Raw genomic sequence first — 25,890 nt, 5'->3', positions numbered from 1 at the left:
TATTATTCCAATCTCACATGCCTCAGTTCATGATTGATTGGGTGGGTTCTCGTCGTACACACAGGCAAGAAATGTAATCTAACCTAAGTCTCGGTGGCTACACTTTTAACTCTGTCTAGTGGTAGACCCTTCAAGGGTGTCGAGTTCCTTACTGGTTACTGGAAAATATCGCTCAGAACACACAAAACGTGCACAAACCTATGTCTGTGTGGGACTTTATTGGCTACAATATGGGCCAAGTAGTAAGTCTTTGTAATGGACAAATCCGAAGTTATTGCTGAAAGTAATTTTGAACTTGACCTTTGAACTAGATACCCTCAAAATTCGAGAAGTTTCAAGTCAAACCATAATCGATATTTTGACTAAGTTTGATGACAGTTGGTCAAGTGATGTGGACGCTAGGTTTTACACAAACCAACATAGTTAGAATCTTAACCAAAAACATAACTTATGTGGCAGATGTAATAACAGATTTGAAAATTGACTAATAGTTTTACTAAATCCCAAATTTTGAAAAGAATTTCAACCCAGAGCTTCCAAAAGCATCTTGTTCCTTTTTTCAAAATTTATTTTGGCGACTGTTATTTTCTTTAGCAACTTTTTAGCTTTTTAACCTTATTCTTAGCTATTTAAAACGAGAATCGTGTTTAGATTAATGATGTATCAAATGTTTCTTCATGTGTGACTCCATGAACATTGTTGTGATCCTCTTAAGTTTGATATAGTAAACGCCTTAAGTATTATTACATGATATTCGAATCATATCACATCCGTTATGTAGGGATAAGCAGCCATATATTTGCCTCATCTCATTTTATCTGCTAAGACAAACAGATATAAAAAGTGCTGTAATCTACCTGCGCGCCTCAGCTAGGTTCAACAAGTGTCACTCAAGATTACGACTGTTCGTAGCATATACACCGAAGCTAAAACTCAAGACATAAATCTTCAATACTTAAGAGTTAGATTTTAAAATTGAACAAATGATAAGATTTCGATGAGAAATCATATATAAATAGATGTGTTTGTGTATATATGCCCATCGTACAATACACTTATGACATTCTGATTTTTTGCAGATTGCATATGTATTATTATAGAATCAATCCTCTATTGAATCTCTCTCTCTCTCTCTCTATATATATATATATATATATATATATATATATATATATATAAGTGAACGTGTCTGTTTGTGTACATTTTCCTACGCAATAACTCGATCAATTTTCAGTCTACAGACTCGAAATTTGATATACAGAGTACTGAGATTTGGGGAAATCTTTGTGATCCGTTTTCGGTCAGAAATTTGACTATTAAGGGGTCAAAGTTCCACGATTTGACCTTTGAGAACTCTACAAAACTCCTCCGGCAATTTTGGGTCTAAACAATTGAAATTTTAGATATAGGTTCCTTGGACATGGATCTAACTTCATAACTTGAGTTGAGCCGAAAACAAATGTTATGGGGTCATAATAGTGGTCAAAGTTAAAAAAAATTGACCGTCTTTTTTTTTTTTTTTTTTTTTTTTTTGCTCAACATACACCTCCAAACACCCGGGCAACGCCGGTCTGAAATGCTAGTATCTATAAAAGTGTGTGCGCGTCTCTCTCTCTCTCTCTCTATACATTTTCCTACGCAATAACTCGATCAAGTTTCAGTCTACAGACTCGAAATTTGATATATAGGGTACTGAGATTTGGGAAAATCTTTGTAATCCGTTTTCGGACAGAAATTTGGCTGTTAAAGGGAAAATTTTAACGATTTGACCTTTGAGAACTCTATCAAACTCCGCCACCAATTTTGGGTCTAAACAATTGAAATTTAAGATATAGGTTCCTTGGACATGGATCCAACTTAATAATTTGATATGAGCCAAAAACAATAAATGTTAAAGGGTCAAAATTTTTAAAAATTTTACCTCTGCGGTCTCTACCAAATTACTCAGACAATTTCTGGTCTAAACATTTAAAATTTTATATAAAGGGTATTCAGAGATAGGGCAAGATTTTTAATCGGTTTGGGTCTAAAATTTGAGCTACAAATATATAAATCTGTGTATGTATGTTTGCATGTCTGCCTAAAACTTTCGACAGAGGCGACGGATTTTCACAAAATCAGTATCGTTTTAAAGCGTGACCATTCAGACGGCAAATACCGAAAAATTGGCTAAAAACATTTCCTCACCCTCAACTGGGCACTTTTCTACAGGAAGGGGTTGCTTTTTTCGTCGATATTGTCGAAAGTCATCCCCTCTTTTCGATCGTCTAGCTTTAATTTAAAACTACGTCACTTCCGGTTTGACGGTGGTCGTAACAACGAAGACGTCACGTTCTTTCCCGTTCTTTTCCTCCTTCATGGTACGGGTTCGAGCCTGCCTTCCTACTACCACTTTTTTTTTTCAACACACACCTCCAGACACCCGGCCAACGCCGGGCACCCATGCTAGTATTATATATTACAAAGAATAATTTGTCTGGTGGAATAATTCGTAATTTTTTTTTTTAATAAACAAATAATAATGTCTTTCGTTAAATTCCGTTTGTGCTTGTTGACAATATAACGTCACCTGATATTTGGCTTGACAATGAACGCTTTGGAAAAGTCACTTCTATACAATGCTCAGTTTTAAAATATGCAAACAAAGAAATGATTTGCGGTGATTTTAAATAGTACCTCTTCTTTTATCGTAAATTGAACTCATTAATAAGAAAAAATTCAAATAAAATGGTGAGGTACACCCGTGCTTGAACACAGGCTCGTTCGATCTGTAGTTGAATGTTCTACCACTGAGCTATATCTCCAGATAATAATAATTCTGTATTTTTTTTTAAAGAAGAAATGATTTGCTAAGATTTTATCTCGCTTGGCCGGTGTAGCAAAAAATATTCCTCCGTAAAAGTTCTTTTTTATCTATGAGAAAGAAAGACTAAAATAGTCTTTCTTTCTCATAGATAAAAAAGAACTTTTACGGAGGAATATTTTTTGCTACACCGGCCAAGCGAGATATGATCGGACTTTTTAATAGGATGAATTTCTGTACAAAACATATCTAAGAACACTGCCAGGCACATAAATTACTTTTATTGCAAAATTTTCAAAAGACAGACTAGACCGTTCAGAACCTATGAGGAAAGATCTCTCACACACAAAGTGACTTTAATATAATAGCATTATATATATATATATATATATATATATATATATATATATATATATATAGAGAGAGAGAGAGAGAGAGAGAGAGCAATGCTCTTTGTGTAAACAATTGAGCTTAGGTATTTCGACGATGTCAAAACATTGTTAATTCACTGCCTGTATAGCAGCAGCCGTATAGTGCAATGGTTAGAAGCTGCGACTGTCATTTGGGCGATCGAGTTTCGATCCTGGCTTGAGGCAATTACTGGTCTAGCCGCACTGATAAGCTGTGAAACAGCGAAACACTACTGTATGTGGATTACTATATATATATATATATATATATATATATATATATATATATATATATGAACAAATGATTAATAAAACATGTTAAAAGACATCTTGAAAAAGAGTTAAAAACATATTTAATTTTAAAAAAGGAAGCACAAGATAAGTGGATAGTCCTTAATCCGCGGAGTTTCGAAGAAATACTCTCCTTCTCATCAGAGGGCAGGAATTAGCAAAATGCGGGATCGGATTTTGCATATAAAAGTATTTAATGAAACTACAAGTAAGTCTTACTTGGTTAAAAAGAGGGTGACGTAAGGGGAATAGAAGGTAAAAGAAAAATGATAAAAAGATTTCACATGAATGGATAGTCCGGTGAAGGGTAAAAAATCCAAGAATGGTAAAATCCAAAACGGTCGAATTAAAAATGCCCAATCAAATGGGTAAATTCCAAATGGTCCAAAATGATCTAAAAGGCAGAGTTACTTGGAAAAAATCGCAAATGGAATGAATTCCAAATCATTAAAAGAAAAAGCACTGGAGAGAATATTTAAAACACGTCTGTCAAGGCTGGAGGAATCAAGTAAATTTTATATATATATATATATATATATATATATATATATATATATATATGCAATAATCCTACCATTTAGTCTTCCTGTCCCTTGTAAAAATTTCAGCATGCAAGCAAGATAATCAGTATTTTAATATTATATGTATGCATACATAAGTATAAAGAATTAATTTAAATTGTTGATAATTTTAACAGATTTTAACAAATTTATGCGAATTCATAAATATTTTGTCTATAAACAAAAATATAACAACAAGTGATTGGCTAAAGTTTATTTTTTTAAATATAAAAAAAATTATTTTGTGCTTGAATTTATTTTTAGATCTCGTTCCATCTTTGCTTCTTGGGGTTTTTATTTTGGTGAGGATAAAATTGCATACACTGGTGAAACTATTTAAAACCGATTTCGAAATTTGTTTCTGATTTAAATTAGATGTTTCGTTTTAAAAAATATATATGTAAAAAAAAAAAAAACTTTTTTTTTTCTCCAGACATAATATTTCTGAAATATGTAATTTTAAGTTTCATGCAATTCGAAACAACCCCTTCCGCATACCCATTAGTAATGGGAAAGTATGAGTGGGTGAAGTATCTCCTAAATTGTTGCGATCATCACATGACAACCCAACAGTATTATATGGGGAGAAAAAACGCTTTTATATTTGTAATAATGATAACAATTTTTTCTGGGTGTGATGTCTCTATTCTACTCAACATTGTATGGTTAACCCTAAAACTGTCCAAATTTGCTGAACTAGTCTTCTGACTTTGCAGCAAGTTAATCAAATTTAATGCACAAGTATATTATTTTTAAGCAATTCAATTTTTTTCGGATAATTTATATATATAAGAATTACAATTAAGTTTACAAAGATAATCCAAAATAGCAAATTTAAAATATATCATAATTATTAACGACTGCACTTTAGTATTTATAAAGTAATCCTAACCAGATGTAAGATTCTTTGTTCTTATATATATATTTTTTTGTGGAAATATTTTTTATTCACTTATATTTCCTTTTCATATATACCAATCCTTATTTAAGGAGCTCTGTAATTTATATATATATATATATATATATATATATATATATATGATATAAAGCTGAATATTTCTGTGTGCGTGTGTGTGTGTGTGTGTGTGTGCGTGTGTCTCTGGTCACGAATAGGCTCCTATATGGTTGACTATTTTAAAAAACTGATTACATATAATGATAGATGTATCGAGACACAGGAATGGGTATGTTTGATCCTGCAGGACGGTGGTTCATTAAAATTATGGGATCTTCGTTCGGACCTGGTCCACAAAGTATGGAAATAAAAAAAATTAAAAATAAAAAAAAAAACTCTTTATAAGTGTTTTTGATATAGATGTACATAATAATACTTTGATAAGTATGTTTTAACTTAAATAGGGATGGTATAATAATATTGTTGGGGTCTGCGTTTGCGCCTGGCCTCCATAGAATGGAGATAGGCACAAACTTTAATAAAGACTTTTCATATCTATCTGTCTAAGTATACTTTGATAATTATGTGTCTGTTTGAAGAAATATGGTATAATAATATTATGGGGTGTTCGTTCCCACCTGACCTCCATAGAATGGAAATATGTCACAAAGTTTAACAAGGTTTTTTAATATAGATCCACAGAATATTGTGATAAGTGTTTCAGTGTGAAACAAATAAATTATGGGGTTTATTTATTTTATTTTTACTTTCATCATATTTTGCTTTGGTTTTGATACCCCCAAATTCAACCCAAATTTACAACCCTTCCTTTTCATAAGCTATCATACTTTCATAAATCAGAGTCCATTTTCTGTAGGCTGTTTTCGAACCCAGTCAACGACGGGTACTTTTGCTAGTATATATATATATATATATATATATATATATATATATATATATAGAGAGAGAGAGAGAGAGAGAGAGAGAGAGAAGCCGTCCAGCGTTGTCCTATCGTAAAATATGATTAAATATGAAATTTTAATTTTATACAGATTTCGTATTTATTATTACAGCGCCAATTCTCTATTGATTATTCTATTGTATTCAATATATAGTAGAGATTTAAAAAAAAAAAAAAAAAAAAAAGTGATTTGAGTAATATCAGCTAGAATCAAAATCAAAACAGTTAGCACTTCAGCTTTACTCGTTACGGTTGTAACTATTGTCCGGTGGATAATAGAATGTTAAAATTTAACCGGCTTTAACGTATAAATGTACATTGACGCATGTGTATAAAAGCACTTTGTCAACTTATGTTTGCCAAGTTATAATTTTTTCTCAATTTTGATCCCTTAGCAGCTATTTTTGCCAACTAAAGATAAAATCGAATTTGTTTCATGCTTCCAAATCCTTTATATATGAAGTCTGTAGACCAAAACTTGACAGAGTAGTTAGGAAGAAATCATTCCTCAGACTGACTGACAGACAGAGGGGTCATTTTTTTATATTTTTTATTTTTATTAATATAAACAAATTTATATGATCACAAGACTGGACACGTTAATGTTTTGGGCAAATGGTTGGTTAAAATGAGAAGCCTGTATCATCTGACGATGGAACTAGTTTCTTCTGTGGAAAGCAACCATTTATAAAGTTGCCTGATGAGGACTTCTGCTTTTAACCGACCATTTGTTCGAAACATTAGCCTGTCCAGTGTTGCGACCATGTAAATTTGTTTACATTAATAAAAATATATCTTGCTTTTCTTTTATTGAGCACTGTTAATAACCTTGCTAAATTCATTAGTTATTACTCTTGAATACTTTTAACCTAGTACATGCGTGTGTGTGTGTGTGTGTGTGTGTGTGTGTGTGTGTGTGTGTGTGTGTGTGTGTATATATATTAGAAAAAATTGAATATATTATTATAAGGTGATATATATATTCATTATCTACTTCAACAGTGTCCAATATGTGAATAGAGCTTAGTAGAAGTAATATGAAAAAATATTTTTACGGCAATTAAGCTCTACCAAAACGGCCATGTTTCTTTCTTCCGATCTGGAGGTGTAAATATGGTTGCATTGCAGAAAAAATTGAGAATTTTATTAAAGATTCCAAGAGTGGCGTTTTGCATAGAAAGTCACCCTGTACTTCTAAAAAAATGGCATCAGAATATTTTTTTATGTTCGCAACATAACTAACAATCCTTATTATTTAAAAAAAGATAACTTGTAGGAGATATGTTTTTAACCTATTCAACTGTCATTTTAAATCTACTTCTGAAACTGGTAATCCACTTAGAACCTACTCATTCTATTCGAAGGATAGTTTTGGAACATTCCTGAGGCTTAATTAACACGCCATAATTATTTTCAAAAATAAAACGTGCAGTAATGAGCACCAGTTATTTTCCAATTCATTTCAAATATTTTAAATCTACTGGGAAAGCAGTAACCTACTTAACACCTTTCCATTTTGTTTAGAAAATAGTTATAGAACATTCCCTGATGTCTACGGCTTAACTAACAAGCCTCAAGTAATTTAAAAAAAAAAAAAAAGAACTTAAAACCAAGTCATTCAACTATCATTTTAAATCTACTTCTGAAACTGGTAATCCACTTACCACCTCTCCATCGTATTGAAAAGAGAGTTTTAAAAATTCCCTGATGTCTGCTGCTGCAGACTAACTTGTTTGCAAAAAGATTCTTCCAGTTACAAGCGTCATTCTATTCTAACCCATTCAAATATCGTTTTAAATCTATTTGGCAAAGTGGTAACCCACTTAGCAGTTCTTTATTGTAATTAAGGGACGATTTCAGAGTATTCCCTAACGTCTGCGGCTGAACTGAAAAGCTGTAGGCATTTTTCTGCTTAGCACTGCTTTATTCAATTTTTCTTACCTTGACAGTGTGCATAACCGACTTCGTGGTGAATGTTCTCTTCTCCTCTCTATAGCTCACTTCTCACAAAACGGAGGGGGGGTATTCTTTTCTCCCCTTTACAGCCTTTTTCTCTAAATACATCATAATTATGTTGACACACCTGCTTATATTACATCATCAAAGTTAAACGACGTTGAGCCTGGCCATGACTAAAATGGTGATCATTTGTGAATACTAGGTACTGTATGTGCTCTGCTTATTTTAGCACTGTTTCCAGACATCCTGAACTTCCCCTTTGCCATTGAATTAAAGCAGTGCCGATTCAGAAGAAGTGCTGTTGAAGATTGCGCAACCATTGCTTTACGATTACACATGCAGTCACCCTTACATTGTCTTCCAAGACTGAACGGAGGCCATGTATATACAGTCTTTCTCTCACAGAAGAGACGTTGATTGTCTTTCTCCATATATCATTATTTTAATAGAAGGTGTTTAATTCAGTTATAATCAATGCCGGCTCCCCCCTCCCGTAAAATAAACATTCACAACAAGAACTCGTCTAACTACTACCACTGTAAATAACTTTATTTTCTTACTCTCTGCATTTAGATTAAAGTGGATCTTCTATGAGCAGAACTCCTTTGCACAGAATTTGATTACAAAATTGACTTTGCAATGTAGTGGGGATAACATCGTCTATCTATTTTACAGATCGTCTCCTTTATAAGAGACGTCGCTATTATTTCTCCACTCTAACGTTATTCTTACGAAAGATGCTTGAAAGTGTTCCAATCTTCAGTTCATCCTTGTAAAACATTCACAACAGTTTTAACCAAAGTTTTGATATAAGTCTTTTATTCTAAATCTAGAGTAAAAATTTACCCTCAGAGCTTTTCAAAACCGTAGTCTTCTTGGGGGAGAGAACGATCCCACCTAGAGGAAAACAATGATCCAAGCGTTGGTGATGGAAGAAGCGAAACTTAGTTTTGGAAGTGTTAAAAGTAATAAGCCACTCTTTTCCCTATCGCACCACATGTTCTTGATCAGAAAAGTAAGAACTTGATCATCAGTGCTCTTCAATGTGCTGCCATAGACAGTTGTGTCATCTGGATGTTAACAACTGATCTGAGAATATGATTTAACAGATTATTAATAGCTATATTTTTAAATATGTTGTCTTTTTAAAGATAATTCGGTAAATGTTTACGATGTGCCCCAGCATATTATAAACACCCCAACCTCCCTATGTTAGGAACGGTTTTCGGGATAAACACCCCCCCCCCACCTCGAAAGCCATTCTTAACATGGGGAGCTTGGGGGGTGTTTATTCCAGAAGCCGTTCTTAACATGGGGAGGTTGGGGGGGTATTTCGAAAGATGTTGTTAACACGGAGAGGTTGGGGGCTTTTTATTTCGAAAACCGTTTTTAACATGGAGTGGTTGGAGTGTTTATAATACGCTGGGGCATGTCATAAAAATTGACCGATAATTCTATGTAATGTTTTTTTTTTCTGGTAACATTTTAAGTTAGGGGACACAGAATTAATGAGGGATTCTGAAATCACCCGTTTCGGTAGACCATTCTTTACAGCTATATTTCGGCAGTAAATAGCAACGACTTGAAGTTGAACAAATATTGCATATATAATGTACATTTTGTATGGATTCAACATTTTCTAGGTTATGTAGCCTGGAAACATTAAAACCTTGCGGGATTAATTATAGAAATGTAATGATGTACAGCGCTAAATCATATATGACGAATCTTTCGAAAACATTTTCATTTCACGTTTTCTATTAATGTATTATACAGCTTTTGCAAACCCGGAGGAATATTTTATCTTCCTGGGAGGTGATTTCTAAAATAAGCTATTTCATTTATATAATGAGTGTGAAACCATGAAAATGATGCTAGTGAAAAGCACGGTGTGTTGATGGTGGTCTATTATTAATTAGGAGATTTTGTATCTGTCTGAAGCTGAAACCATGCTATTATTTCTATTAGTAATGGAGATTTTGTATCTGCAATCTGAAGACAAAACTATACTATTACATCGGATATTTAATCATACCATATTTGTTTATAGCCAACAACAACACCTAGCAAGGGAGATCAATCTAAAATCTCAGACCAAAAGAATACGATGCTTATATCTTAATTCAAGGGAGATAAGTTTACAATGATACAATCATCCCAGAGATTACCTTTTTTTTGTAGTGGAGATAGTGTTATATCTGTTCTGGTATAATGAGACCATGCTTCAAGGCATTACCTCATCGTTTTTTTTTTTTTGGTGGTAATATAGTGCAGTACATGTTCGTTTTTCACTATATTATACTCCCAGGCTAGTAAAAGATTGTGATAGGAAGGAACATATCTTTGCTAATAATAATCATAATAATAATTCAAACTGCAAAAATATTAACTGCCCTCACCTTCCAAAAATCTGGTGGAATCGTCCTCAGCTGGCAGCACAAAAAATAGTCATGAAGACATAAGGAGGATGAAAAGACAGAGAATGGAGAGCACTAAGTAGATCTCCACTGGAGGAGTGATGAGAACACAGAGACCTTAGGGAGGCTTTTTAATGATTAACAAAGGAGCAGGTAAGCACTGAAAATCTGAGGAGACTTGTTACTCGGACTCCAGGGAATAGTACTAGTTATTGTCAGAGAGAAATCGCAGATAATGGCTTGTATGAAACTTCTAGTGAATAATATGTTTTCACACAGCCTCAAGGGAACACTCTGTTTATGCCAGTGAGCGATCACTGATAATGAGTCATGTGAAAACTCCTAGTGAGTAAGAAATAATAAAGATTTGAGAGGATGGAAGGATCGAACAGATATAGTATTAGACAGATCCCCATGGAAAGGGCATGGAGAATCCTGAGGAGGCTTATTGTCACCCCAATTCTAGATAAAAGTCATCATTTATTATAAGTGAGAACTCAATGATAAAAGGCTGGTACTATAATGCAAAGTTGCAATGGTTATCAAAATTAACAGAGAATACTGAATTCTGTTGAGACTTATTGCCAGCCAGACTTTGGGAAATACTTCATAAATTTACCAATGAACGGTCACTAGTTTTGATCTTTGGTCTTTTGGCTAGGAAGAAAGTGTAGTATCTGCTCTGATGCTAAACTATTGTGTCCTCGTTCAATAAAGGGAAAATACTTCTACATCGAGACTATTTTTTTTTGTTGTTGTTCTAGCTTAGAGTGCACTTTGAGAGGAGCTGGAATTTTCTCCAAATTATAAACCGATCATGTGTCTAAGTTTGCCCTCGTGAGAAGGCAAGTAAATTTATTATACCTGACATGAAAACTGAATTTTTTTAAAAATCACCATATACAAAGAGACAAAAAGCTTATCTAAGTATTATTGGAATTTATAAGACATTTATAGATTGCCCAGTGTGATTGTGAATCCCATGGCCCTTTAAAGGTCACGTTGATTGGCCAACAACGTGTATATTTTAAATCAATAATTTTTGTGTGTGTCTATATTTTGGAGACAAGGACAAATGAAGCAGGTAAGAAAATTTTTTTGATAGCATGAATAGGTTAGCCTAAAAAAAAAAAAAAAAAAAAAAAAAACTGGATTCATTACCCGGAACATTTTTTGTTCTTTTATTTAGAGGAGGTGGTGTTTCATCAACACTGTTGGGAAGCCATGATTTAATATACTACTTTATTTTTAAATATCGGAAACAGTGTTTCATGGTAAACAACTGATGATCCTTGAAAAAGTAGGACTATTGTTAGTTCGAGAAAGCACATTTTTTCAGCGATTGCAGGAGATTAAATGACTTACTGACAAAATAATTTTTCAACGAAAGACTAAAAATTAAATTTGTATGAATTTTTTTTTATATAGTTTTCAAGGTTAAAAAGCTTCCAAGACTATATATATATATATATAACAGAGAGAGAGAAAGAGAGATAAGTCGTAGGCATACCAACCCTAATCCAATCACTGCTTTCTTAAGAATCATAGTAGTTAACCTAGATAAGCTCAAACGTTTTGATTTCCTGCCTTTTTTACATTTTGACTACTATTGTCGACATTGTTTAATGGTCGACTTCCTTGCAATACAAGCCGCCGACAGTTGCTGCAAAGTTTTCCTCCTACGACCGAAGAGCAACAACTGTATGAGGCTGAAAGCGTGCACACTTTGTACAATAATACTTCTTCATATGAGATAAGTCCCACAAACGCAAATCCTCATTCTATATATTTACTTATAACTGTTTTATATATCATTCTTGGTTACCTTCCTAAGTAAAATTGTCCCATTAATATACACGGTTGGTGTTCATTTTTTTTTTTTTTCAAAAGCTATTTCACATAATCCAACTTTTATTATTTGCTCTCGTTCAAGTAAACTTTCTTTTAGGCAGAAAAATCCTCACAATGTTTTAAATGAACTTAATGAGTTCTTATACTCCACTTAGCAATTGGATTTTAAATAATATAAAAAACTAGCCTCGGTGCCTAGCGTTGCCCGGATGTTTAGAGGTGTGTGTTAAACAAAAAAAAAAATAAATAAAAAGTGGTAGTAGACAGGCAGGCTCGAACCCGTGATGCGAAGGCGGAAAAGAAAATGAAAGAAAATCTGACGTCTTACCGCTACTCCACAGTGCATTCAAATTTAACATAATCAATCAAAAACAAAAGATGACTTGCAGGAATGACGTTGCTTTTAAACCTCTCAGGAAAGCAAATTAGACACAAGATCGTTTTTAATGTGAGGAGAAAAAACCAGCTCCCCAAAAAGAGGACACTCTGGCAGTATCGAAATAAATAATAATCGTCTCAGTACGTAGGGTTTCCCTTACATTGACCAAGGACCACTTACAGAACAGATACTACCCGGCCTGAAGACCAGGTGGTTGTGTTCCATAGTTTCACTTTATTTATACAAAAAAAGACAAACAAACACTGGAGATGACGACACGGTGGGAATTTTGTTTATCTCGATCAAAAAAAAGCTGGAGACAATGTCTGTTTGCAAATGCGAGATATTACGATCTGGGAAGTATGTGAATACTTCTCGTGGAATCTAACCGACGTGAGATTTAGTTTCCCCCTCTTTGATATTATTTACATGTTTTGGCCTCTTTTCAATCTTCAGAGACAATGGATACCCTCTGTACAGGTGGTTGCATGTGAAATTGTGAAGCAAGTGTTGTGTAATCTCTAAACATATCTCTCCTGAGTTGGCATTGCTTAATTCCAGTGACAAGGAAAAGTAAAAAATAACAAGAAACTTATGGCGAGATAAGAGAGCAGATACAGCAACTGGAATTCTCAACTAGTCACCCATTTTAGTACTGACCAAGCTCACTATCGCTTAACTTTGGTGATCTAATGGAAACCCATGTGTCACTGTAATTATGCCATATTTACATGCATGAAACTGTTATCTTCATCTTGTTTGTTGTTATGTTCAGTGCTGATGCTAAGAGTTATGATTCCCAGAATGCAATACACAATATAAAGCCTCCATTAGTACACGTACGTAAAATAACGTTAATTAAGGGAAATCGCTAATAAAAGGGAAAGAGAGGAAGAATACTAGTGGTGAGATTCGCAAAATTGACTGATTAGATTACTTTCAGATTTCTTCACTGTGTCATTGGCAGCAGGAAGAAGGCTTGCGATTGTGACTTCCATAATATTAGTAATACAAACTTTGTAGCCTCGTAGGAGATGTCCTTTTCTCCTCCTTGCAACCTCTGTCGCACAGAAGAGATTTTGCGAGTTTGTCTCTGATGTATCGTTATTTTCATGGAAAGTGTTCGAATGAGCTTCAATCTATGGTCCCCCCTCGCCAAACTTTCACAAGAAACACTCGTCTAGCTGTAAACACTATCAATAATTTCCCCCACTCTTTATCTGTGCCTAAACCTAAACGTAGATTCCATGAACAAAGCTTCTTTCTTAGAACTGCACGCCTGTGGAATTGTCTTCCGTTTTCCTGCTTTCCGGCTGACTACAATATGGTTGTGTTCAAGTCTAAAATAAATAAGTTCTTGATGAGTCGTTCCATATAAGTTATCAAATTTACCAAATTTTCATTACTAATGATTACTATATTGTCCAATTTCTACTGTATACTCTTTAACCCTTATCCTTGAGTGGCATCTGGGCCTTGATAATGTGGTGATACCTTTGTAAAAAAAAAAAAAAAAAAAAAAAAAAATTGTTGATCGGATGAAATTCGATGAAATCGATTGGACATGAATTTTAATTTAAAAAAATACAGACTAATGTTTGGCAAAACTAAATGACTATACACTTTTAATTATGTACCTTTGTTAAGAAAGCTAATAAGATCAAAGGAGTAGGGGACAACTGGCTTTATTATATATGAAAATAAGATGGAGGAAGAGAGATCTAGAGGCTCGCTGTTTCGCCCGTCTTATGCTGGCTTTCTCAAGAGGGATGGTCAATGAGAAAACCTGCATAAGATGGTTGAAACGTCGATCCTCTAAGTCTCTCTGCCTTCATCTTAATTTCATATAGTTGAATTTTATCCATTTTTAATAATCATAAGATACTGGCTATCGATTTAATTATTTGGAGATAGGAGTTTAAACTCTGATGCCAGCAATAACATTATTTCAAGCTTTACTTAATCTATGACGAATAATCAAAACAAAAACTTGCTTGGATTAAATATAAATTTCAATGAAATCGATTGAAAATATTTTTTTTTTAAAGAACATAAACAAATATTTGCCCAAACTGACCGAACTGTTTTAAGTATGTACCTTTTGTGAACAAAGCTATTAAATACAAAGAAATAGGGTGAAAATTGTCTTTAACTTTATCCGCCTTTGCCAAACATAAGAAGCAGGTAGGAATGGCTAATGTAGAACAATAAAGCTTTGACTGCGAATATATTTGTCTGTCAATTTATCTGTTCATTTAAATCAGTTTCTTGTTTTCAAATAAAATTTACATATTTCTCCGCTTTCTTTACTTGTTTCCATTAGTTAATTTGCATTTTAATAATGTAGCCATTAAGATCTTTTTACTTCTGGTAACTCAAGCCATACTTTTAAAAATAAAAAAAAAAGTATGCGTCTAGAAAAAGAATGTAGAGACAAACAGAAAAAGAAAAAAAAAGAAATTTAGTTTCCAGGGAAAATTCATGTAATATTTACATAAAGATAAATCTAACTGGGAAAGAAAGAGGGAAACTACATACTAACAGAAAAAAATTCTTTCATTTTAACATGCGAACAAATCTATCAATAAGTCATCCTTTTTCTTTGATATAAAAAAAATAAAGAAAATACAAAAGGAACCTTTTCTAAGTTGGTTCTTAAAGTCTCTGCTTATCTTTAAATGCGCAAGTTGTCAGCAACTTTAAAAATCCTTCTATTTAAGGTTCGATTTCCTCAACTCTTTATGTGGAAGAATAAGTTAATGAAACCAGTTGTAAAAACAGCTTCAAAGGCTCAATTCCTGCTAAGAACCTATATACTATTAAAAGGTGTTTTTAGAATTTGTCTTTTCGCATGCAAATAGAAAAAAATATGGTTGCCTGACAAAAGGAGGAATAGGCAGAGTACTGATTACTAGGCAATAATTTTTACTATGTCAATATCAGAGTTCAAATCCCACGTCAGTCTAAAAGATTTTTTTTTTCAATTGGAGGTGTTATTTATAAATTTAAATTAATTCAAATAACATAATATAAAAACATTACATAAAATTTTTTGTTTCAAACGAAATGATCGATTTCTTTGATAATCCACCAAAACAATAGCCATAAAGGGTATTCAGCATTTGTTCAAACTAATTGTTTTTGTATAAAAACATAATTGGTCCCTCGACAGGAGGGTGGACCTGTAAATTCACCCTTGTCTGCTCACCTGTCTGCACTTTTCTCGATAACTATGCCTTGGAATTTGGGGAAATTTTGCACAAACATTAAACATGGATGAGTAAAAAAGTAACAGAACGGATTTTCTGGGAAAACTCCGGTTGCCCCCCTAGGGTTGCCTTTCGGGTTAAAAATCGCTAAAATTGACACTTGTGTGCTTATTAAAAAATTGATGCCTTGGAGTTTTATAAAAGTTTCTGAAAAGCCATAACTAAATGATTTCTATATAATTTTGTTTGTCTATACTTCGCGATAACTCTTGGGTGTGTTCCAGGGGCTCTTTTAGGGCTAATAAAAACACTCCATTTTTAGGACTATTTTACCATATTTGTCCAAAATTTTCTGTGTATGTCCATTTAGCAGTTTTGCATGATGCTGCACTCAAATCTAAATATGTTAAGGCCTTGGGGACTTTGGGGGCTTAATAGGGGCAAATGCTGAACTTAGTCATTCCTTTTTTTTTTTGCATGGTGCAGAACTCAAATTTACATATGGTAAGGGCTAAAACTGAACCATTTGTTCATTTTCACCAAGATTTGACGTCCCCTGGGGACTTTTGAGGCTAAATGGGTGGATGGGGGATCCTGAACTTATTTATTTTTTTATGCCTCGTTCACTGTGCACATGGGGGACCATACATGTTTCACTTGTTTCTAATGTTTTTGCAATTAAAAATAACACATAAATACATTCATCCTAGTTACTTACTCTCTCATGGAAATGTTAAGTAGCATACTTTTTTGAGTCTGTTCGTACGCCAATAGAAAAATGTGATCGCCTGACAAAAAATGGAATAACTTAAAGTACACATTACTAAGACATTAGCTTTAACAATATTAATTTTTAAATACACAAGTGTTTCAACAACTCTCCATCAAAAAAATAAATCATTTCAAGGTATAATTTCCTCAACTCCTAGGATACTGATTTACATGCAAGTAGTAGATTTTTTTTCAAATCTCAGTATCCAAGTTCGAATCTCACATAAGTTACAAAGGATGTCTTTTGCTGGATAAGTTTTTTTTTATAAATTAAAGTCATTAATAGCATTTAAAAAAACTACAGAAATATCTTTTTAAGCTAAGTGAACGTTTGTTTAGATAATCAACAAATAAAATACAAATAAAAAGGTATTCGGCGTTAGTTAAAGTTTGAATCTCATGTAAGTGTAAAGGATATTGTATAACCGAATACAGTTTTTATAAATTAAAAAATTAACATAGTAACAAACATTACATAAATATTTTTTTTTTAAACTAAGTGCCCTCTTTTTGATAATCTGAAAAAATATACATAGATGATGTTTGTCATTAGTTCCAAGTTAATAATTTCTAACGTAATAAATCTATATATCTATAAAAGCAAAATTGTCTCTGTTTGTACATTTCCCTACCAAACTACTCTGTCAATTTTCAACCTACAGACTCGAGATTTGACGTAAGGGATATTGAGATTTGGGAAAATCTTTTTAATCAGTTTTCGGCCAGTAATTTGGCTGTAAAGTGGTCAAAGTTCAACGTTTGACCTTTGAAACTACCAAACTCCTCTGCCAATTTTGGTATTAAACACTTGAAAGTTTAGATGTAGGTTCCTTGGACATACATTTAATTTGATTTGAGCCCAAAACAATAAATGTTAAGGGGTCGAAATTGGGGTCAAAGTTATAAAAAAATTGACCTCTGCGGTCTCTACCAAATTGCTCAGCCAATTTTTAGTCTAAACATTTAAAATTTTACATAAAGTGTATTCAGACACAGGACAAGCTGTTTAATCCGTTTGGGGCCGAAAATTTTGCCGGCAAAGGGTCAAAGTTCAAAAGATTTGACCTTTGTGGTCTCTAGCAAACTATTCAGCCAAGTTTGGGACATTTGAAATTTTACATAAAGGGTATTCAGACATGCAGCAACCTTTTTAATCAGTTTTTGAGCGAAAATTTGGCTGCCAAGAGGTCAAATTTGAAAGAGTTTACCTTTGCAGACTCTACCAAACTTCTCCGCCAATTTTGGGTCGAAACACTTGAAATTTTAGATATAGGTTACCTGGACATGAGTTATAAAGTTATGAACAGTACATAGTGCCCAGGCAAAGTTGGGCCGAGCTACTAGTAACAAAATAAAAAGGTTATAAAATAATAATAAAAGTAATAAAATAAAGCAATAAAATATATACATTCATCGGAGTTACTTACTCTCTCAGTCAAATACCAAATAACCTTTATTCTATGTGAAAAGCGAGTATAAATATGTGATATCTATCAATGAATAAAAAATTAAATAATTACATAGTATTATATTAAATTTATCTATAGACAAGTTTGTTTCGCCTTTGAAGAATTGTTAGTATGGATTCAAACAACTGGCCTAACGAGTTTGAACTTACAATCCTGGGTGGTATCGTCATTAGGCACCAATTGAGCACACGTCTTTGAATTTCTATTTCTTCTTAAGGCCACTTAAATTCAATTTTATCCATTTTCTAGAATCAAAATCATGTAATGGATCTTGATCAAAATTGGAATAAGTATTTTAGACATAAGGTTTAGTATCATTATATCTGGATTTTAAGCTTTGTAAGGAGACAGAAGTGTTGCAAAGTTACTCTGTTTGGGAATTAATTTTACCCACCCTGGGACAGGTATTCTTTGTGTACAAAGTGTTGCCACAAAATCTGACACTTGACAACATATAAACGAAACACCAGGAGGAACTAAGTAGCGTGGTGAAGCTCTGGATGGGTGAGATCACCGCTAGACGCGCTTACAACTTACAGTAGGATTCCATTCCTGTACATAAAGTCAAGACGATCCAGGCATGGCTGCTCAACAATGTGCGTCACCACTGGTCGCTGGGCTTGTTACTACCCTCCTCACCCAATCGCAACCTTTTTGACTATTTTTTCTAAGATGAGACCAAGACCAACGAGCACGCCTATAACACAGTAGACTTTCAGCTGGCTGCCGTCATGAAGGTGTTCGCCATTGTAGACAAAGGTATGGTTGCCAAAGCTTTTTTTTTTTTTCTTTACTCATGTTCACCCCTTCCAAAGCATATCGCCACTTGGACATAAGGGGCTACTATTTGGGCCATGTCTAGGAAAGATTAACAAGATATTTGTTTATGTTACATTTGAACTTCTGCATATCAGTACAGCCAGGGAAGCAGGCAGCAGGAAGGGAATTCCAAAGTCTAGCCGTTTGAGGGAAGAAACTATTAGAATAGAAAGCTTTCTGGCATTTAGGGACAACAACAGTGAAGGGGTGAGATCTTATTGCTAAGCGGGTTTGTTGGGGATATGTACACCGAGGGGGTACAAGTGAAACGAATTCATCAGAACACATTCTATTAAAATATTTGTAAAACAAACACAGTGATGCAACATTGCGGCGATGAGACAGGGGCTGGAGCTTAGTTGACAAAGTGGGACTCTTTTTGCTTTAGATAACTGTCTCCACCGGCGGCATTTAGATTTTAAAAAATAATATAGTATGTAACTGACTGTTGCTAAATAAACTGCCAGATTTCTGCATATATAACTTTTGTTATTTCTTATTTCGTGTTTTATTTCAAGTGTTGAATTTTGCTGCAACTCATATATATATATATTTTTTTTTTATATACATATAGCAACGAATTCACACTGAATGTTCAGTTTCGATCTCGTAGGACTCATCAAGATAAAATTCATGGAATGTTATCAGTGAGGTTTAGTTAGCTATCCAACCAATCATATTCATCGTTATTCCTGTGCACATGTTAATGTTTCCATTAGCTGATGGCAATAATTTTTTCAGACAAGGGTTCGACTGACTTTTACTTCCTCCTCTTTTGTTCTGTATTGAAGAGACGTGACACGTTTTTTTTGTGAATGTGTTGAATTTATACATGACCTCATTTTAACATGTGCATGCTTGAAGTACTTTTTCATATTTTCATTTTAGGAATAAGATTAGTTTAGTTTTTATTCAATAATAATTTTTTTCCTTTATGTATCGTTATCCTAAAGTAATAAAATGTATTCTGTGTATTCAGTTGTTTGTTATTTCACCTTAATAGTTTAATAGGTTTCGTTGGAGATCTTTAATATATATATATATATATATATATATATATATATATATATATATATATATATATATATATCATGTCAGCTCCTTTAAAAAACTCGTTTTTTATTGTTGAGCACTTTCAGTTAAATCACTCTGACTGACATAAAAAAAATTTACAAATAAAATGTTTAAATTTCAACTTTTTTTCACGCGGTTAACGGTAGCCGAATGAATATGGTCCTTGCTAATCAAGCCAGAGATGGCTTGTGTCACCGAGTGCGAATCTATTAACTGATGTTAATCGGTTAATCGTGCACCCTGCACTGAAGATTCCGAAAGAATGAAACACTAGTGTCTGTAGGTATTTAATTATTATAGTAAATATATATATATTGTGTACAGAAAGTTGTTAAGTGAGGCATGTCATTGGTACCGTCGGTTTCAAGCCCGATAATTAGGGCCGTTTAAGATATCCATATCAAGCTCTTCAGCCAATACTCATCTCTTTGGCTGAAGAGAGCTTGATATGGATATCTTAAACGGTGCTAATTATTGAGCTTGAAACCGACGGTACCAATGACTTGTCTCATCTAACAACTTTCTGTATACAAAATACAAAATATAAATACGTTCTTATTTTCGGATTTTCCTTTTAATTGAGCACTCTGTTGGATTTCTTTTAAAAAAAAAAAAAATCTTATATATATATATATATATATATACTAGCGGGGGTACCCGGCGTTGCCCGAGTGTTTGTTTCCGGGACGGTTGGGGGGAGTTTTAAAAAATGTTATGGTAGGTAAGTAGGAAGGATCAAACTCGGAGTCATGAGTAAAAGTAGGAAAATAAAGTGTGGAAAAAAAACAAAAACATCTGCAACGTTAACAGTTCGGCCACCAAGAAAAGTCCATTCCAGTTGTTTAGGGAAAAAAAAAAAAAAAAGAAACGACTACGGTAGGTCGGCGCAAACGTGAAAATATAATGTGAATTGTCCAGCACGCTAACCACTACGCCACAGAGCACTGCAGCTTAGTTTAGTGATTTTAAATAACTTCACATGAAAGAACTACGAAGCCAAACCGGTGTTCTCTTCTCAACTGTTCCTTGTGAACGATCCCCAAACGGTGTTAAGTGGTGGCAGGGGGAGGAGGAATTTATTAGAGAGAAAATATTTTACCACTTCCATTGATCTTAACCGATTTTGGCCGTGACTTCTCAGCAGAAAAAGTATAGAAATCTAAGATTATCGAGGAATTTGAGAAATAATAAGCCTATAAACACACCTCAGATATTGTTCTGCCGTTTGTGCATATTATATTTGCATGAAATATCTTGATTTTTAATTCTATTAATGTCAAAATCAAACGGGAAAAAATGAGTTCATTTTATTTATATAGATATATAAGATATGGGAAAATATGTTTATTCAATTATATTTCACTCTTTATTTATGCCAAACCTTTTATTTATGAAGCCTGATGTATATCAAATAAGTGACAAAAAGTTTACATTCCAAACTCCAAGATGTTGTTCATCATACCGTTCATTTCTTTCAGTTTAAACGTTCAATTTTTAAGCTACCCGTTTCGTAGCACAGAAACATTCATATAATCATAATGTCAATTTTTAATATTTTCTGCTCTGTCTCATCAGAATAATAAGAACTCATTAACTTTAAGAGAAAATAAAAAATATGGCCATGATTACATCAATCCGAAAAGATCGGAAGTGTAGTTGCAATTGTGTTTTATAATAATTACAGCATATTTGATTTTAATGCAAAGTCATTAACGCCTTACCAACGTATGAATATGTGGTTATATTGTCATAATTAACACTAAAAATGGCATATATAATACTTTTTAAAAACATTTATAAATAGTTAATACATATTTTCTTAGATGAGATTACAATGGTTAAATCTAGAACGTGCCTGTATATTTTTTTAACAATTTTTTTTTAATTCATTGAATTTTTCAACGCTATTTAACTTATTTCGTCTGATCTAAATATATGTTCGGCTTTAACCTAATTATTATACTGAATAAATATATTTATTGGGTTTATTTCTACGTTTAAACAGACTTCTATTAATTAATATCTTATATATATATATATATATATGGTATATAATATATTATTTAATATATATTATATAATATGTATAATATATAATATCTAATATATATATATTACATACTATATAATACATATTATATAAAATGTATATTATATATGTACACACACTCAACTTTATATATATATATATATATATATATATATATATATATATTTATTGTGTGTGTGCATTTTTAAAAGATATTTCTAATTTTTTCATTGCTAACCACTTTAGATATTCGCTACTCTCTTCTTTTCTTTTTGTCACAGTTTCATCACCCTTTTATTCCAAAAACCTTAATTAATGTTCTGCATCTTGTCAGCTTCCCCAATATAACCATTAAGATGGATTCATTCTCCGTCAACGACAAACACATAAAATTATCATCTATAAAAGTCTGAATAAATTCTTATTACCCATTATTGTACGATAAGAGTGATAAGTTTTAAGTAATCCTCCTCCGCCACGAACTGACGTCATCACCTCTTACGAAAAAATTAAAAAAAAAAAGAACAAACGTTAAAAAAAAACATTAAAAATAATAACACATACAAAAATAAAGGGATTTCACATCCATGGATTAAAAAGTGTATATATTATCATCTGGAAAAAAAAATTAACAAAAAGAAAATAAACAATGTACAGACACTTAATTTGCACAAAATTAAAAGTAAAATTTATAAACGGTCACAAAGAATAAAAAATAAAATAAATAATAAAATGGTAATCCGTTCTAATCTTTGGGAAGAGGCTTATTGTAGATGAAGTTAATAGATAAATACCACAGAGGATAATATAAGTAATATAAGATAATACTCAACTTGTGATGAAGAATACGTAGCTAAAAATAGGTATCGAATCGTTTTGCCAATTTATGACATTATTCAAGGATTGTGAAATTCTTTCCATTTTCCTTTAATGTTTATTTTTCCTACTTTTCTCATTTTCCATCCATCATGAGTGTAGTGCCATAATCTATTTCATGTCTTTGTCTATGAGCGTTTCTTTCTGAACACCAAATCTTTTTATCAATTTCTTTAATCTGATTAATGCCTCTTATTTCGAAACGAGGTAAAAGACTTCTCTATATTGCGAAAAGAACCAATTATTTTTTCCCAATTTTTATGGATCAAACTTACTATTTGGAAAATAATTAATGGAGAAAGGGGGGGGGGGTCAGAAACTTAATATTAGATTTGCAACTAAGTTTCCACCGTTTTTGTAAAATTTTGGAATCTATTCTTACATAGGCCTGTTTGAATGGAAAACTTTCAGTGACACGTAATGATTTCCAGAAGATTTTCTGGCTCTTGGGTGGAGAGATTTCAAGCAGGAAAGATGTATCTAGGACACTGATCCCAATTGGAGTAGTATGCACTGTATGGTTAATGTGTCTTTATCTCTCTCATGCATAGAAAGTAACCTGTCACTCTGTGATTCCTCTTCTTTTTGTAATAAATCTTTTTTAAAATCTAAACAAGCTTCAGAATGACTGAAACTATAGACAATCAAAGAACCTATGTTGTTGGTAACAACGACGACACCGGTGTATAATAGTTTGTACACCACCCACCGGTAAGTGAAAACATCACAAGATAAAGGATGAAGTTAATTTGCGTGCAGCTTCATTTTTTTTTTTTTTTTTAGTTTATCTAATAGCCATAAAGATTTAAGGACCCGTGGTGCAGTGGTTAGAGTACTTACAAAAAATCAATTGTAAAAGTGATATTCTCCTGAAGGTTGAAGGTTCAATTTTCAGTGTGGGCGACCAAAAAAGACAATTGCAAATTACTTAGGACCTCTATCCAGTTATGGCTGACGGAACAAGAGCATGTTACCTCTGTGAAGTAAATAAAGGGTTCCTTTCGAAATGTCCGAGTTCGACAGAAACATTCTTGAGTTAGACAAGATACACCCGAAGAAAGTCGGCAGTTACCTCGACCAAAACGTAATGAAAATCACACTCATGTTGAGAACAATAGTTTGATGAATCCAAATAATACAAATAACCAATCCTCATCTCAAAAATTCAGAAACTTCAAACATTTATAAGTTCAAAATAATGCGTCTGAAGAGTTCATAGGTTAGAGTCATCACTGTCATTAGCAATCAGTGTTTTTTCACCGTCTACTTGACACTCATTCTCTTTGAGTGTTCTTTGTACCTTGATAGATGGTGACACCTTAGTAAATAAAAACAAATCTACCGCCATGAAGTAAAGTGCTTTGTTTAAAATTCCATATAGGTTCCAGAGTTCACATTAAGATCTCTAAGTTTGAGAGGATGCACCTGAAGAAGTTTGCACGTTACATCGTCCAAACCGCTGTGTAGTAGTTTGAATAACACAAATAAAAATAGAAATTTATACTAGAATTGTTCACATGGACCCATGGCATAGCAGTTAAAGGCGTTCATTAACAATCAGTTCTAAGGATCAGTTTTCGGGAAGTTGAAGATTCAATCCTTACTACATGTGATAAACAAGGCCGATAGCCATTAGTCGCATGCTCTCGTGTAATGAATGAATGCGTGAATGTAGGATTGACATGAAATTCTTAAAGATAAACTGAAATGACCGAAAAATGGGCTGAAATGACTTAAATAAATAAAAAGTAAATGACTTAGAATGACTTTAATGAACTTAAGGATGAATTGAATGACCTTAAAAATGACTTGAATGCTTAAAAAATAACTGGAATCCTTCAAAAACAACTTGAATGATCTGGAGAATGACTTGAATGACTTTGAGAGTGACTGGTTGTAAAGTGGGTGATCATTTTACATTAAATTAATACAGAAAAGTGATCCCCCACTTTATATCACAAACATAAGTACAGCATATAGTAAGAACATATACTACACTTTGATCTTGGCCAAAAGGCCAAGAAAAGGGTATTTATTTACTCCCCCACCGAGCAAATTAGGCACAAGGCCGATTTTTTATGTGAGGAGTTGAAGGGGAAATGGGGATCCACTCCCCGAGGAGTAGGGGAGCCGGATAGTGACAATTTGCATGAAGGGTTGCCCCTATATTGACCAAGGTCTAATATGTGGGGCTGCCCCCACATATTGTCCTTGCTTGCAGTATCTGCCGGAACAGATACTACACTTTGATCTTGGCCAAAAGGCCAAGAAAAGCGGTATTTATTTGCTCCCCTACCGAGCAAATTAGGCACAAGACCGATTTTTTATGTGAGGAGTGAAGGGGAAATGGGGACCAATTCCCCAGGGAGTAGGGGAGATGGATAGTGACAATTGGTATGAAGGGTTGCCTCTACATTGACCAAGGTCTTATATGTGGGGGCAACCCACATATGGTCTTTGCTTGCAGTATCTGCCGGAACAGATACTGCACTTTGATCTTTGCCAAAAGGCCAAGAAAAGCTTAAAAAGCTACGAACAGCATCTATTAAGAACAGACCTTTGATCTTAACCAAAAAGGCCAAGCACAAAAGTGTTACGGACAGACCGACCGACCAACCGAGTGACTTATAGAGTCGCTTGCATGCGACTAAAAATAAAAGTAATACTTATAATATTCCCCACCTCTCTCTCTCTCAAATTAAGCGAAATTTCCATAAACAAAGTTTCTTTCCTAGAATTGCTCATCTGTGAAATACACTACCACAAGGCTGGTTCTTCTATTGTTAATTGTTCGACTGAAGCTGCAACTATTCTCTTACAGCTGTTACTAATAGAGATTTGGTATATGTCCATCTGAAACCGAAACTATACTATTATTTTCCTTTAATGGTCGTTATCAAGTCCAATGTAAATAAATTCTTGAGCTGTTTTCTGAAAGAATCAAATTATATCTAATCATCACCATCGTAAACAATCATCATAATGTTGTCTTCCTGTCAACCTGATACTCATTTATTCCTTATCCTCGAGAGGTCTTTGGCCCTTCATAAGCGGCGACTCCTTAGTAAAAAAAACTGCTACCCAATCATGGCTAATGGAATAAAAACAAGCTATCAG

The 25,890-nt window shown here is 33.4% G+C and overlaps 1 protein-coding gene and 2 pseudogenes across 3 annotated transcripts in view; all 3 read right to left on the bottom strand.

Moving 5' to 3' along the window:
• LOC145279856 (uncharacterized) overlaps positions 1–25,890 on the bottom strand; it is a 1,383,997-nt gene that overhangs the window by 1,119,709 nt on the left and 238,398 nt on the right. The window lies entirely within an intron of this gene.
• LOC145280514 (U2 spliceosomal RNA) lies at positions 24,674–24,803 on the bottom strand (annotated as a pseudogene).
• LOC145280522 (U2 spliceosomal RNA) lies at positions 24,874–25,051 on the bottom strand (annotated as a pseudogene).

The sequence above is a fragment of the Euprymna scolopes genome, chromosome 7 (genome assembly GCF_053919585.1).
Source record: "Euprymna scolopes isolate OS-2025 chromosome 7, ASM5391958v1, whole genome shotgun sequence".
NCBI lineage: Eukaryota > Metazoa > Mollusca > Cephalopoda > Sepiida > Sepiolidae > Euprymna > Euprymna scolopes.
Note: the sequence above shows the minus strand (reverse complement) of the source record. Positions and strands in the feature narration are given on the sequence as shown.